The sequence below is a fragment of the Culicoides brevitarsis genome, chromosome 1, assembly GCF_036172545.1.
Source record: "Culicoides brevitarsis isolate CSIRO-B50_1 chromosome 1, AGI_CSIRO_Cbre_v1, whole genome shotgun sequence".
Taxonomy (NCBI): domain Eukaryota; kingdom Metazoa; phylum Arthropoda; class Insecta; order Diptera; family Ceratopogonidae; genus Culicoides; species Culicoides brevitarsis.
Genome location: NC_087085.1, coordinates 5115884 through 5132775, shown reverse-complemented (window position 1 = coordinate 5132775; position 16892 = coordinate 5115884). Strand labels below are relative to the sequence as shown.

Here is a 16892-nt window from a genome sequence, read left to right as displayed (position 1 = left end):
CCTCATCGATGTTCAAGTCTTCAGTCAATTTGTTATCTCTCGAACACATAACTAATATGCAAATGAGTGCATATAAATATTTTTTTCACTCGTTCTCTCTTTTCTAAGTCAATTTAGTGAATTTGCATGCAGAAAAAGCTCCGTTTCGCATCTTCGTCGCATACAAAAACAATATACCGTAATAATAATTTCAATATTAATACGACGAGTTTCAAGCAAGTATTTTTTTTTTTTTGTAATATATGTACAAGTTGAAACGCCTTTGCCATGATGCTGATGATGCTGGATATGCAATAAAACTTGCTAATCTAAATGACAATTTACGTTGAGGACGAACAAAAAATTGGAGATGGGAGTTTTCGTTCGATGGATGACTAAACTGCATTTTGGTAAGTTTTATGACTCGAATGAAGAAAATGCTGGATAAAGAAACGAAATTTATTTTACAATTCAACTTTAAAAAAATTTTCCGTAATTTTTGATGAATTTCAAGCTTATAAACCATCAAATGGGCTCTCAAGATGAAAATTACGTAAAAATTACGTAATTTTTTACGTATTTTTTATTTTTCAATTTTCAAGCTTGAGAACCATCCAAAAGGCATCCAAAGGCATTTTTCATAACTTTTGATCAATTTCAAGCTTGAAAACCATCAAATGGGCTCTCAAGATGAAAATTACGTATTTTCATATCTTTCAATTTTCAAACAATAGTACGATCCTGATGCTAATGAATGACGAAGACTTAAGAGCAATTCAAAAGATCTGTAACAAAGCATTGAGAAAATTAGTTGAACATTTCAGCTCCTCAAAGACAGACAAACCCCCCTAACGAGTTTTTCCTCAGTTCATCAAAATGCAAAAAAAAATTCTATCGAGACCCAGATATTGTGCATGTCAAGCATTCTCTCGTTTCAAAATTGAACCCTCAAGCTACTTTTATTCCATTTGCCATGTATCCTTCAAATCTGATATATTCCATGTGCCAATCTTCATTCGACAAGTTTCCCCGCATGCATACCGTATTTTAATCTCGAGCTGCTCTCCTCTGTACGACATTCATATTATATTATTATCATTTTGCGACGAGAGAGACGACGACGACGACGACGATGCATAAAATTGAAGAAGATACGCACATGCATTCATGGAGGCGAAAATGCGATACTTGTCATTTTGTGTCATACATAACGTAGATTTGATGTGACACTAACACACGACGACGACGACGATCCAACACTGTTGCTTCTCTGATGCGGGATTATTAGGTAGCATTTTCGGCATCATTATTACATCGGAGAGTCGTCGTCGTCTAACACATCACCCGGCATCAGCATTTCATCGAAAAATAAATGGCATTTTTTTAATGGTTTTGTGTTAGTTAGGCCTAAAGTAGTCGAAAAAACCTAAATTCAAAATTCTGGAACGAGCTTTTGAGATTTGGAAATTTTTCAGTGCGTTTGGGTATGTTAAAGTACCTCTTTGACATACCCAAACTCACTGAAAATGCATAGAAAAAATTTAGCTCATTCTAGAATTTTAAATTTAGGTTTTTTGGACTCCTTTAGGCTTAACTAACTTCTTTAGGCTTATGCCATTTATTTTTCGATGAAATGCTGATATCGAGTGATGTGTTAATGCGTGTTAATGAGAGCTCTCTCGTGAATGAGTTGAAGTGCAAAAGTTCGCCATTTAATTACTGCGAACCAATATTTCCGTCTCATAAATCACAACCGCATGGAAGAAGTTGCCTTGATAACAACCGCAATATTGCACACATCACAAACTTTTTACGGTGAATGACTGCCTCCTATGTCCAGACAAATTATTTTATCATCTATACCTGTGTGAGATGCATCGTGTCACACATCTGTGACGCAGACTCGTTCGAGAGATAAAGTGTCTAATGCATTTTTGAACATCGACATATCAGTGATTGATGAAAATATATTCGTACACATGATATGTCAGTTTTGTGGGTTTGAGATGCAAATTTATTTATCAATATCCTGGATATTTTGTCAAGAATGACAGCATGAATTGTGCCTGAAGGGATATATGCATTGTAGTCGTCGTCGTCGTCGTTTGGAAAAAGATTCGAGGCTATTGAACTCGTTTTTTAATTTAATTGAAATGTTATAACCCCATGCGACGCGAGATGTCATCCATGAAAGGATTCTTTTCAAAAAAAGGGAATTACAGATGTGACCTCTTTTTTATATTCTTTTGCTTCAGAAAAAAATGTACATCACACACATTCACACACTTTTTTGTTAATTACGTTAACCTTCGTTAAAAATAATTTGTTTTCAAATGCATAATCTTGATCTTTTTTTCTGTCTACGTTGTTCTTCTTCTTCTTTTTTCAAACGAACTCGGTTCACTCGCAGGAGGTATATTCGTCTTGTTTCGCCTTTGGTTTTTTTTTCTTTCGTCTTTTTGTTTTATAAGGGATCGGAATCGACATCTGTTACATAAATTAACGCCAATGCCTTCGTTCTTTTGTCTTTTTTTTCTGTCTGTTACAGTATCCTTTTTCGGACATTCATTGTTTCAAGTAAAAGTTTACGTTCTCATTATCTAACCGAGCGAAACGCCAGAAGTTTATTGCAGTTGTGAGTTCCTTTCCAGAAAAAAGCAGGAAGCAATGTGATTTTATGAATTTTATTTCTTATTGGCATAGGTTTGAAAATTGACACTGAGTTTTTTGAGTGATTTTAAACTCTCAAAATAAGCCTTGAAAGATTTTTTTATCAGTTGAGTTGATAAAAAAATTTCTTCAAGGCTTATTTTTTACTTGAAGAGTTAAAATTACACACAAAAAAGTTTAAAATTCACCTTTTTTCAAACTACAGAACACTTTCAAACACAATCTGACCCGTTACTGCACTTTATATGCATAAAAAAGTTTTGTACATGCATCAGGCAGCAGCACAAGAAGAGGAACAATGTGACGATTAATTATGTGAAAATTTGTCTGAAAATTATATAACGAACAAGTCAAACTCTCCAAAAGTTTTTCAAACGAGCATTTCTTCAACATCGCACCAAAAAAAGTTTCCTCTCTCCATGAAACTTGTGCTGATGTTATAGTTTCTTCTAGCTAGAATCTACATGAAGAAATGATACAATTTTTTTTTTGTACGATCAAGAAGAAAAAGAAGTATACAGTTATAAACAAACAAATGTTGATAATTAATGTCAGTTTTGCAGCCTTTTTACTACTGCAATTTTACATCTCTCTCAACTGCTGTTCTGTTAGTTTGTAGCTGATTCATTGTTTTCCGAGTTTTTTTAAGTGCTCTGCATAGCACACACGATTAGCGAGAGAGAAAAAGTATAAAGTAGTTTGCATGGTAGGTAAATATTAACAACAACGAGAGCTCACATATCACTTATTATTATTACCTCAAACGATAAAATGTTTGAGGATGGAAAAACTTTTTTTTTATGGATAAGAATTTTAAAAACTAAATTTTTTTTGTTAGTTTTGTTGCAGGTTTTTGGTTAAAAAATAAACGTAACTTTGAATTTTTTATAATAGATCTTAAAATTTGTATAAAAGCTTTTGAAATTTTTATAACAGATCTTGAAATTCGTATAACAGCCTTTGAAATTTTTATAACAAATCTTGAAATTTGTATAACAGCCTTTGAAATTTTTATAACAAATCTTGAAATTTGTATAACAGCCTTTGAAATTTTTATAACAAATCTTGAAATTTGTATAAAAGCCTTTGAAATTTTTATTACAAATCTTGAAATTTGTATAAAAGCCTTTGAAATTTTTATAACAAATCTTGAAATTTGTATAACAGCCTTTGAAATTTTTATAACAAATCTTGAAATTTGTATAACAGCCTTTGAAATTTTTATAACAGCTTTTGAAATTTTTATAACAGATCTTGAAATTTTTATAACAGCTTTTGAAATTTTTATAACAGATCTTGAAATTTTTATAACAGCCTTTGAAGCTTTTATAACAGCATTTGAAATTTTTATAACAGATCTTGAAATTTTTATAACAGCTTTTGAAATTTTTATAACAGATCTTGAAATTTTTATAACAGCTTTTGAAATTTTTATAACAGATCTTGAAATTTGTATAACAGCCTTTGAAATTTTTATAACAGCTTTTGAAATTTTTATAACAAATCTTGAAATTTGTATAACAGTTTAACAATTTTTAAATTTTAGAATAAATTTAATTAAAATGCGCTTAAATTTTTCATTTTACGAACCTCTCGTTGTAATTTTTCTCAACAGAAATGTTCTACCGTTTCTCTTTTCCCCATGCTGATGGTAATTTCTTGTCTCTATCGTGCTTTGTTTTCTTTTTTCACTATTATTAAAACAAATAGTAGTAGTAGTAGTTTCGTCGTATCACTGCATCGTTCCTACATTGTGTGCACTCTTGTAGGAAGTTTAATTTCCTGTTAGGTTTTTATTTGTGTGTCGCTCGTAGGTACGCGAACGTATTATCTTTGCGCTACTGTTTTGTTGACTCTTCATTACACACAGCGAAAATTCTCCGTTCGCGAGAAAAACGAATTTTGTGCCATCCTAACATAATATGCAGAATAGCGAACGTTGTCTGTCAAAAAGACGACGAGCACTTTATTTCTATTGTTTTTTCATCTATTCTTGCAGAAAATTGACTCAAAATGTTTTGTATTATTAATAAATGCTTTTTGCACACATCTCGTCTTGACAATTGGAACAAAAGACAACAGTACTTATTATTAATAAAAACAGAAGGAACAAAAAAGTCGAAAGTAAACAAAAAAAAGTTACTTTTCGGAGGATGGTCGACAACCATTAAACAACCAATGCAGACCATTGCCGAGCCAAGCTAAGGCGAGGAAGATAAAGAGCCCATGGCGATCAATCTAGAACGTTTTAACTTTTTATTTTTCTTTATTATTGACTTTTGTATTATCTCTCGTACTTTTTTGTTCCTCTCTCCCGACGACACGAGTTTTTCTGAGGAAACCAAGCAAACGGATGACGATGTCCGTTTCGAAGGCAACAACGGATATATTTTAATCGTCGTCGTGATGATGATGATCATCAACAAGAAAGCAAAACATAACGAAGTAAAAAACGGAAATCAAATCCAATCGTCATGCATCAGTGATGTGAAGATGATGTAGTTAATTGCTGTCATAGTAACTCGCAAAAGGTAGGTTTATAGCTGCTGATGCGTTGCTACACATCAATTAGACTAACAATTGATTCGTAAGATGGCAATTTATTAAGAGTTTCATGAACTTCTGGTTTGTCCTTTTTTTTTGGATCGTATTAAAATTCGATTCGAAGAAAAAATATTTTTAGGAAAATTTTTTTTCTCAATCTGAATAAAAGAATTGAGCAAAAAAAAATTAAATGTAACAAATGAAAAAAATAATAAAATATTTTAAAAATAAATAAAAATATTTTAAAAAATTAAATTTAATTTAAATTAAAATTAAAAAAAAATAAAATATTTTCCAAATAATTCAAACCAAGCATAAAAAAATTGGAAAAAATTATTTTCATATAAAAAAAATATATTTTCATAAAAAAAAAAAATATAATAAAAAAATTAATAATTTTTTAAAAAAAAAAAAAATAAAATATTTTTTTAAAAACCAAGCATAATGAAAAAAATATTTGGAAAATTTTTTATATAAAAAAAAATATTTTAAAATTAAAAAATTAATTTTAAATAATTTTTTTTAAAATAAAAAAAAATTAATAATTTTTTATAAAAAAAAAAAAATAATAATTTTTTATAAAATAAAAAAAATAATAATTTTTTATAAAATAAAAAAAAAAATTAATAATTTTTTATAAAAAAAAAAAAAAAATATTTTTTAAATAATTTTTTATAAAATAAAAAAAAAATAATATTTTTTTAAAAAATAAAAAAAAAATAATAATTTTTTATAAAATAAAAAAAAATTAATAATTTTTTATAAAATAAAATAAATAATATTTTTAAATAATTTTTTAAACAGAAAACTTTTTAAAAATCAGAAATTAAAACAAAAAAAGCACTCAAATGACTTTTCGCGGCAATCGTCAAATTTTCATGAATTTTTTTTACCAATGAACAGAAAAAAAGAACAGAAAATCGCATTTTCTATGAACCGGAATAATATTAATAAGATAACAAAAGGAATCGTTGTTTCATCATCCATTCTTTTTTCATGGTTCCCTGCGTCGGTCCAATAAATAGCTCGAAAAAAATGGCAAATAAAGGAAAATAATAATAATAAGACGCACATCTTTCGAGTGCTTCCATCGATTTGATTCGATTCGGAGTTTATCATACGATATGAAACAATAATCGGACAAAAATAAATTTTATTGCTGTCCATCTTCATTCGTTCTTCGTCTTTTTCTTCGCAACGAGACAGCAAAAAGGCAAAATGAATTACTGGATTCAATCAAGCATTTAACTAATATGATGTTTCTTTTATTAGGCCCGAACTGAACTGAATCGGGATTAAAGGATTGCGAAACAGATTTAATGTTGCGTGGAAGACGTTGCGCGCGCGGTACTTTCCGCCCTGTTTCCCATCATCCTAATCGAAAAAAAAACCAGTAAATTAGTTGAATCCCATTGAGAATTGTCTTCGAATTATTTACGCCCTCCAAATTTATTAATTTTTTGTGTGACTCTTCGTCGTCATAAACATCTCTTAATAATTGTAGTTGATAAAGTTCCCAAGCTATTAGAAATAATAATAAAAAAAAAGACGAACAATGAACTGTAATGTACTCCATAGTGGCAATAATTCATAAGGAGGCACAAAAGATAACATCAAAATTGGTCGATTTAGTTTCAAAAATTAAATTACCGCCTTTTTAGTGCTCAGCTTTTGTGTATGGAGCAACACAAAATGTATAAATTTTTGCGCACAAAGTAACGAAAGAGTGCTAAAAGGACAATAATAAATGAGGGAAAGGCCTTAAGGAGTTCCCTTTATGTCATTTTTCAAACATTTTTTTTTAACACAACGCAAAGCAAAGCTCTGTACGACGCTAAATTGTTTCAATGTCAACACCAGACACTCTCTTGCTCACATGTTTCTCTTATCTAAATTACCACAAAATTCATCAACTACCAAAAAAAATATGAGGAACACGATGGAAAAGTTTTTGGGCAAACGGAAAAATTTGAGCGTATTTTTTGTTTATTCTAAGCATTGAAAATTTTCATAAAATAATAAATAAAATAAAAATTTTTCTTTAACAAGAATTTTTTTTTTCATAATAAAAAAAAATATTTATTTTTTATTGATTTTTTTTTTATTTTGCAATTTTATTTTTTTTATTATTTAAAAAAAATTGTTTTAAATTTGCAAAATAATTTAATTAATTTTTTTTATAAAAAAATATTTTAAATTTAAAAAAAAATTTTTTAAAATTTAAAAAAAAAAAAAAAAAAAAATTTAATTAAATTTTGATAAACTGAAATTTAGAAAATTTGTTAAAGAAAAAAAAATTTATTTAAAAAATTATTTTAAAAATTTTAAATAAAAAGAAAACTGAAAATATTGTCTTTTTTAATTTTTTTTTTACTAATTTTGCATTTTTTACATTAAAAAAATTTTTACTGAAGAGATTTTTCTTAAAATTTTAATTTTTTTTTTAAATTTTTAAATTATAAAAAGTATTTTTTTAATGAATTTTTTTTTAATTTTGCATTTTTTAAAATTTTTTTTCAAAGTTTTGCAAAAATTAATTTTTAATTAATTATTATTTTTTAAATTAAAATTTAATTAAAATATTTAATTTTTTTTCTTTTAAAATCAAAATTTTTTTTAAAATTTTCTATTTAATAATTCCAAACGAAGCATATTAAATTTAAAATTTAAATTTTAAAAAAATTTTTGAAATCATTTTTTTTTTTAAATAAAATTTTTAAAATTATTTTTGAAATAATTTTTTTTAAATTAATTTTTTTTTTTTTTTTTTTAAATTAAAGTTTATCAAGCATTGAATAATTAAAAGAAATTTAAATTTTATTTAAAAAAAAAAAAAAATTTTAATTAAAATTTTTTCTTTTATTAAATTATTTAAAAAAAAATTAATGAATTGTTTTTTCAAAATTTCAGACGAACGACACAAAATACTTTTTTTCTTCCAAAACTCATCAAAATGCGTAACAAAAAAATATTTTGTTACACACGGTTTTTTGGTTGAAGTCTCGCAGAAAAAAAATCGCTCAGTTGTTTTGTTTAGTTTTATGAAAGTTTTTTTTTATTCTGTGTGAGAAAACTACTTTTACATGAAAACCAACAGCGGCAACAGAAACAACAACAACAACGCAGCACATTATTAATGTTTTGATATAAAATATTATTTTTCACACAACGCACGGAGAGATACAGAGATACAAAATAAAGGACACACCGCACACGGAATGTGTAAAAGTGGCAGACAAATGCGTTTTGAGATAAGCAGCAGTAAAAACAGTAATCATATTTTTCTGTGAAATCTCAGAGCTTGCGAACGGAGAGGAGCACACTTTAATTCCCATCGGCACAATAACATAATGTTTCATGTCCAGTTCATATTTTGGGGCTGTGCGTAGCGGAATAATAAGCAAAAGCCTTTTAATATGTCGACGGCGGATGGGATGGAAAAATCTCCCCATAGTAAGTTTCTCACCGCATATCCGGTTTTTTTTTTGCGTTGAGACAAAGGAAAGTAAGTTGAAGTGTTGAGAGAATGAGGGGAGATGGAGAGCATCTGATACAACGATAAACTTTATTATTTTATATTATTTTATGATGTGCGGTTGAAAGCTACCAAAAACAAGGAAATATTTTAAAATTTTGCCCATTCTCTCGAATTTTTGCCTTTTTCGGAGGGTTTTTACGTCGGTTTTACGTCAATTGTGTTACCTTCACTTCACGCAACGGAAAAAAGTATGAAAAGAAAAGCGAGTTTGCTCATAAACATCTCATCTGCTCATTTATTATCCAACTTGTTTACGCCACATTAAGTTCACTTTTTTCCATTCGTGATTCGCAAAAGGCGCGTTGCTTATCGGATCGCTTGTCAAACGAATTCAAGGACATGAAATGATAAGGAGACGTCTGGTTATTTGATAAAAAATGATTTCAAGAGTTTTTTTTTTTGGTTGAACGAAAATTGAGATTCAAATTTATGCGAAAAAATTAATATTTTACTGAAAAATTGAACAAAAAATAAATAAAAAAGTTTTTTGAAAAGATAACAAAAAATAATTTTTTAACAAAAGTTACAAATTTTGTGAAAAAGTTTAAACTTTATGGAAAAAATTCAAATAAAATTTTTAAATAAAAGAAAAATATAAATAAAAACAATTTAATAATGATTATAAATAAATATAATTTTAAATTTTTAAATAAAAATTAATTTCATTGAATTTTTAATTTTATTTAATTTTATTAAAAAATGAAAAATGTTAGTTTAAATTAAATTTAATTTTTTAAATAATAATTAATAATTAATTTTTAATTTAAAAAAAATTTAATTTTTGAAGATGTAATAATTTTTTTAATTTTAATTTAATTTACCTAATTTATTTTTATTTAATTTAATTTTAAAATTTTTATTAAAATCTTTAATAAAAATTAAATTAAATAAAAATAAATTAGGTAAATTAAATTAAAGAATAAAAAAAATAAATTAAATTAAATTATTAAAAAAAATTATTTCATCTTTAAAAATTCAATTTTTTTTAAATTAAAAATTATTTAATTATTTTTTCATTCTTGAAATTACAAAAAAAAATTAATTTTTTTTTTTTTTTTTTAATTAAAACATTATTTAATTATTTTTTTCATTTTTTTAAATTACAAAAAAAAATTAATTTAATTTAAACTAAAAATTTATTTTTTTTTGTTCAATTTATTTTTTTTTTTAATTTAAAAATTTTTTGTTTTATTAATCAAAATTTAAATTTCAATAAAAAATTTAATTTTTGAACATAAAAAAATGTCAAAAAAAATTTTCTTCATACAAAAAAAAAACTTTAAAGAAAAAGTTAAAGAACAAGTTACTTTTTATGCATGAACCACGTCAGGAAACTCGAATCAGTCTTTTACGACACTCGACGCCTTTTTTCCAAATGAATAATAAAGTGAGCAATTCCCTTAATAACTAACGCCGGGCAGTAAAAAAAAAATGTTTATAAAAAATGAAAAATTGAGTCTATGGTCGTCATAAATTTTATTTATTCACAACGTTATTCGGACCGAAAAAAACGTTAAAAGTGGATTTCATCAACGACACACGAAAAAAATATTGTTATTTACTACTCCAGTTTTACGCTTTTTGGGTGGCATGGCATGGCAAACCAGATTAGGAATAGTTAGTTTTTGTGTTCGGCGCGGAACAACAACCATTCACTTGCTACTCTCGCAATATTTGTCACATTAAACTGAATCACATCCATTTGTCATCGCGTCATGACATGTGTTCGTTGTGTCACAAAAAAGCATGTAAATCATTAAATTTGTTCAAAAATAAACTTTTGAATCATCTTTTCGAACAAGTGCCCGTTCCGAGAAATCAATTATCTTAATTAGAGAACATGATTTCGTTATTAATGTTTATTATTATTGTTTAGATAAGTGATATGAAGTTGTTTCATTTTATTCTTCTAACTGCAAAATAAACATCTTAAATTATCTCGAGACTGCCACACGGAGCTGCTGAGAGAATTAAATGAATGAATGGAAAAAAATGCAATTCAACAATTATTTTTATTGAAGATTGTTGTGATTAGTCATCATTATGTTTTGTTCAAACAAAAACGCACAAGTGCCGTTATGATGGCAGTGTTGAAGTTCATAACGGCATTAAATGATGAACGAAAGACACGACAACGCAGCTGTTGCTCTGATTAAAGTTAATCTTATTTATTTTTGATTCTATTCTTTTCGCTTTAAACGTCATTGTTCTCTTTTAAATGAAGATTTGGAGACATTAAACATTTAAAACGATAAGAAAATGCAAACAAAATTAGTAAATTTTGACATTTTCTTACAAAATTTAATTTTAAAAAAATGAGAAGTTCATTTCAATTCATTCAACTTTAATAAAAGAATTGAAAATTTATTTTAAAGATCATAAGTTCATTTCGAGATCCAAATTGTTCATTTAGAGATCTAAGTTGTTCATTTCGAGATCAAAATTGTTCATTTCAAGAGATTTTGAGATCTAAAAGTTGTTCATATTGAGAGATCATAAAAAATTAATTTGAGATCAAAATTGTTCATTTCAAGATCTAAATTGTTCATTTCAAGGTCTAAGTTGTTCATTTTGAGATCTAAATTGTTCATTTCAAGATCTAAATTGTTCATTTTGAGATCTAAATTGTTCATTCAAGATCTAAATTGTTCATTTCAAGATCAAAATTGTTCATTTCAAGATCTAAATTGTTCATTTCAAGATCTAAATTGTTCATTTTGAGACAATTCGATTCATTGAGAGATCATAAAAAATTAATTTGAGATCTAAATTGTTCATTTTAAGATCTAAATTGTTCATTTCGAGATCGAACTTTTTATCAAAAGATCTTATTTGTTCATTTCGATCTAAAAAGTTCATTTTGAGATAAAAAAAAATATTTTAAAAGCCAACTCGAGTATGATAAAGTCACAAATCTAATGATCACAAGTAAATTTGTTTATTCACACAAAATTTTGCAATTTCACGGAAAATCCATTAATGAAGCGATCCGCGCAAATATTAGGCAATGATGATGATTAAAATTTACCCCTTGCCACAAACGAATCGCGACAAAGCTAATTTTCGGCAAATATTTAATGATTTGTCTCATAATCATCATGTTAACTCGATTCCATATCATGTCGCACACATCAGATGATTAAAATATGTAAAATTTACAAATTTTCACAAAGAAGCGATAAAATGTGCTTTGCTTGGCGCAAATCCTAATTAACCAAACGGCACAAAGTACATGGCAAAAGTTTGACAATGTTGTGCGTCATCTCATTTAATGGTTGACTTGTGAAAGGAAGTTTCGTGTGTGTGTGTGCGTGTGTGTTTTCCCAAGATGATTTGGCTTGTCATTAAAAGAGCTGAGACACCGTACATCGGAGGTATTTCTCTCAAGTGAATTCGGCAAAAGAAATTCATGCTCTAATTCCTTTTGATATTGACTTTACTTCACTTCACTGGATGTTCGTGTGTGACGTTCGTGTGTGTTTAGCAGTGATTTTCCAATACTGCAGACATCAAAGAAATACGTGATTAAGATGTGGTTACGATCGAAATTTTATCATCGTCAGCAAGATGACATATTTGTCACTCTGTAGCTTCTGGGCTGCCGATATATTAAAATGATTGAAGGAAAAGGGGATGCAGAGAATTGTGGATGCAGGAACATGAAAAGGATTAAGGTGCAAATTACTCCTATGAATATTTATTACATTACACAAAGAAAGGTTTTGGCAGAGGAGTATTTACTTTGCCGGAAAATTCACGTCACAAGATCACATGCTTCGGGGCGATAAATTTTGCTGTGAAATCAATAAATTTGACAAGACACTTTGCAGTTTGAGAAAAAGGACCTTTTGTTGATTGATCTGCTCTTCTCTTGAAATGAAAGCAAAGCAATAAATTTTTTTGAGTCATTCAGAAAATTTTTAAATTTTTTTAATTTTTAGAAAACTTGATAAATTTTTTAAAAAGTTGAAAAACATCAAGAAATTAAAAATTTATTAAAATTAAGAGAAATAAAAAAAAAATAAATAGGTATGAAATAATTTAAAAAAAAAAATTAAAAAATGTAAAAAAAAATTATACTTAAAAAATTTTAAATTTTGAAAAATTATTGTTTTTTTTTTTTAAATTATTATTAAATTAAATAAATGATGAAATTAAAAAAAAAATTAATTAATAATAAAAATTTTAATGAAAAAAAATTAAAATATTTACAAAAATGATTTAAAAAAAATTGAGCAGAGTATTAAGAAAATTTTTAATATATTTTTTTAATAATTTTCAAAAACGTAAAAAAATCGAAAAATTAAAAATACCTATAGGTATAAAAATAAAAAAAAAATCTTACTCAAAAGTTGAAATAGATTATAAAAATATTATTAAGAAATTTAAAAAAAAAATTAAAATTGAACAAAAATGTTATTACAAAAATTATAAAACCAAAAAAATTGGAAATTTTGAAAATTTATGATTTTTTAATTAAAAAAAAATATTTAAAAAAATATTATTAAAAATTTAATGAAAAATAAAATAAAATATTATAAAATCGAAGAATATAAAAAAATATACATTATAATAAATTTAAAAAAAATTAAAATATTTGCAAACTTCAAGAAATAACTAAAAAAAATAGAATTAATATTTAAAATTTTTATGCAAAAAAAAAAGTTCAATTTTTCAAAAAAAAAAAATACAAAAAAAAAATGTTATACCTCTTTATATCGTAAAAATCAATAAATTTTCGATAAATTTAAACAATACTTTCAAAATTTAATCATTTTATTGATTGATGTCTCCCCAAACTGAAGACAAAGCAAAAGTTTCTGCCTTTTGTCAAACAAATCCATGCAAAAGTTCATTAGTTCCGAACAAAAGACATGATACAAAGCAATTTAGAGATCAAAAGGAACACACACACACTCATAGTTAAATGTTCTTTTTTTCTCTCTGAAAACCGACAACTTCAACTAATTCGCCCTACTAACTAAACTTGTTGTTGTTGTACAAAAATTTACATTGTTTAAACTTTTCTCTGTGACTTTTTCACTTTTTTTTCGTTCGTTTTTTTGTCTCAAACTTGTCGACAGAGAGGAAGGGAGTTCTATTATTATTTTCACAAACACACTCCTAACACACATAAAAAATGTGAAAATAATGAAAAGTAATTTTCTCACACACAATGGCCGCCAACGAGTAGAAGAGAGAACGAAGAAGAGCTCATATGCCATTTATATTATGTGGTTAATGGAGAGATATAGAGATATTTCATCTATTTTCAGCAAATATAGGCTTTTGTTCTTCCTCCTTCATGATATTACCTATTGTATTGGCAGTAGAAAAAAAAAATAGCAACAAAAGTTATAAAATGTAGGATTTTACTGACCTTACCACAATAAAGAAGTTAAAGTCGATTTTTTTCTAACTTCATAACAACGATAAATATTTCAAAGGTTTAAAGTGAAAATTTTCTTTGAACTCCGTTAACAATATTTTCAATTTTTTGCGAGAAAATAAAAAAAAACTTTATTTACAGAAAAAAAAAGTTTAATCCATTTTTTTTTTCAATTTTCAAACGTGTTCAAGCGGAAACATGCAATTTTTAGGAATCGTCTCGTTTTGTACACTTTTTTTAGCTTATGTATGGAGTTTGAAAATGATTTTTTAAAAAATCTGAATATTGCCATTTTTTAAGTCTTTATAAAAAGTTAATTTAAAGAATCATTAAAAAAAATTCAAAACAAATTAAAATTAAATTAAATAAATAAAATTAAGAAGAGAAAAAAAAAATTAAAATTTTTTTTTTTATAAAAATTGAATTAAGTTGATTTAAAATAAAATTAAAGTTATTTTATTGAATTTCAAAACAAATTTTGAAAAAATTAAAATTAATAAATTTAAATTTATAAAATTTATTTTTTTATAAAAATTTAATTAAATTGATTTAAAATAAAATTATTTTATTAAATTAAAATAATAAAAAAAATAAATTAAATTAAATTTTAAAAATTATTTTTTTTTATAAAAATTCAAATAAACTAATTTAAAAATAAAATTAAAATTGAAAATAAAAAAAAAATAAAATTAAATTAAATAAATAAAATAATTTACCTAAATAAAAAAAAATTGAGTTTTAAAAATTTATTTTTTTTTATAAATTAATAATTTAATTTTAAAAAAATATTTAAATAAATATAAACTTAAGAAACAAAAAAAAATTAAAAACTTATTATTTTTTTTTAATTAAAAAAAAAATAATAAATATAAGAAATAAAGAGTATAAAATAAATTTTTAAAAAATATTTAAAATTTAAAAAAAAAATAATTTTTTAGAAAATTGAGAAATAAATTTTTAAAATTCAAATTTTTTCTTATCTTAATTTATTTAATTTAATTTTAGTTTATATTTTTTTAATTATTTTCAATTTAATAAAATAATTTTAATTTTAAAACGAAAAAAATTTAAAAATGCGCGCAAATTCAATATTTCACAAAAAATTTTCATAAAAAAATAAAAACGAAATATTTTCAGTACTTTTATTTTGCTCGAGAGTTGTTAATACTCTTCTGATGGACGAGAAAACTCAACTTTTGTTTAACTTTGCACTCTACCAAATTCTGCTCTTCCCTCACTCATATGCAAAAAAAAAGTTGAATATGAAATTTAAATAAAACCGAGTGAAATTTCGGTAGATGGAAGCGACGCAGACGGCAAAAAAATGGAAATTTGTCGGAAATATGAAGAACATCGTGGGAAATTTGCAGTTTAAATAAAACAATAAATATATGTGTGTGAGCAAACAATGGGGAATCTCTATTTATCTCTCCAATAACAGCACATTCAGCTACAAACGGAAAAAAACGGAGCTTTCTTCATGTGAATTTTTTTTTTGCTGATGTTTTTCTAAAAAAAAAACAACAACAACAAACATCCCAACTAGTTTGCAAGTCATTATTTCTCTGCTACACATTACTTCTTGTTAAAGCAAAAATAAAAAGTTTTACATGTTCCGAAAACACACAAAAAAAAACTTGGCGAAGAAAGCTGACGTTGTTATAATTTTCGTAATTGTTTTGATATGATTAGTGAATAAATATAAGCGACAGGCGCGCGTTCGCGTTTTTTTTTTCGCCAAAGAAAAAAATAATAAAAGTTTGACTTACCTATTAATATAACGGCTATACTCCAGGGTGAATTGTTGAAAATCGCCATTTTGATGTCTGGAAATGAACGAAGGAAAAAAATTATTTTTTAGAAGCTCATGGGAAAAGTTCGTCGTTGTCGTCTGTTGTTTCGCAGGGGAAAAGTGTGACGAAGCATTTCTGTCAGAGAAATGTATTTCCTCGCGGTAAATAGTTCAATCATTAACATACTTATTTTTTTCAGTTTTTTTTTTCGTAATAATCGAATGTAATGAGTGCTAATGATTGAAATGTATGAAGTTCTCACCGACAAAAAGTAATCAACGCCATTACAAAAATAAATTGAAATAATTATTTTTTTTCTTTCGTTAGAGGCTTGAGTAACGTACATGCATGTCATCACCGCAAACACAAAGTCTGAAAATAATAACTGTGCGTATGGAAATGTACTTGCAACACAAAAGACACAAAACTCATGAGAAACAATCATAACAATAAAATAACACAAAAGTATCACTACCACGTCACAAAAGGTGTTTAAAAAAGATTAACCTGTGCTTTTCCTGCAATATAGAATAAACTAGAAGCTAAAGCCGCACTCGAAAAGCAAACTGACAAATATATCTGCTCTGTGGATGGCGAATGAGGTAAGTTTTGGTTTTTGAAATTTTTAATAAATAATTTTTTTATAGAGAACGCTTTTGTCGTTTTTGAACAATTTATTTAAAAAAATATTTTATATTAAAAATTTAAAAAGAGGAGAAAAAATTCATTAATTTTATTTTTGTTAATTATTTTTTTAAAACAAAAATATATATTTTTTTATATAAAAATTTTTAAACAATTTATTTAAAAAACATTTTTTAAAAAATCTATAATAAAAATTAAAAAAATGAGAAAATATTATAAAAAAAAAATTTAATTAAATTATTTTTTTTTTCAGAAATAGAAAAATTCATAAAAAGTTCATTTTCATAAAAAAAAATATTTTATAAAAATTTATTACCTAAATATTGAGAAAAAT

At 25.6% G+C, this 16892-nt stretch overlaps 1 protein-coding gene across 2 annotated transcripts in view; it reads right to left on the bottom strand.

Annotated features, from left to right (window-relative positions):
- The window catches only part of LOC134833669 (synaptogenesis protein syg-2), a 214259-nt gene extending 198342 nt beyond the window's left edge, over positions 1–15917 (bottom strand). For both annotated transcript variants that reach the window (XM_063848085.1, XM_063848078.1), the window contains exon 1: positions 15890–15917. The gene's annotated coding sequence lies outside the window, so the exon portion shown is untranslated. The remainder of the gene's footprint in view (positions 1–15889) is intronic.
- Between the last annotated feature and the right edge of the window lie 975 nt (positions 15918–16892).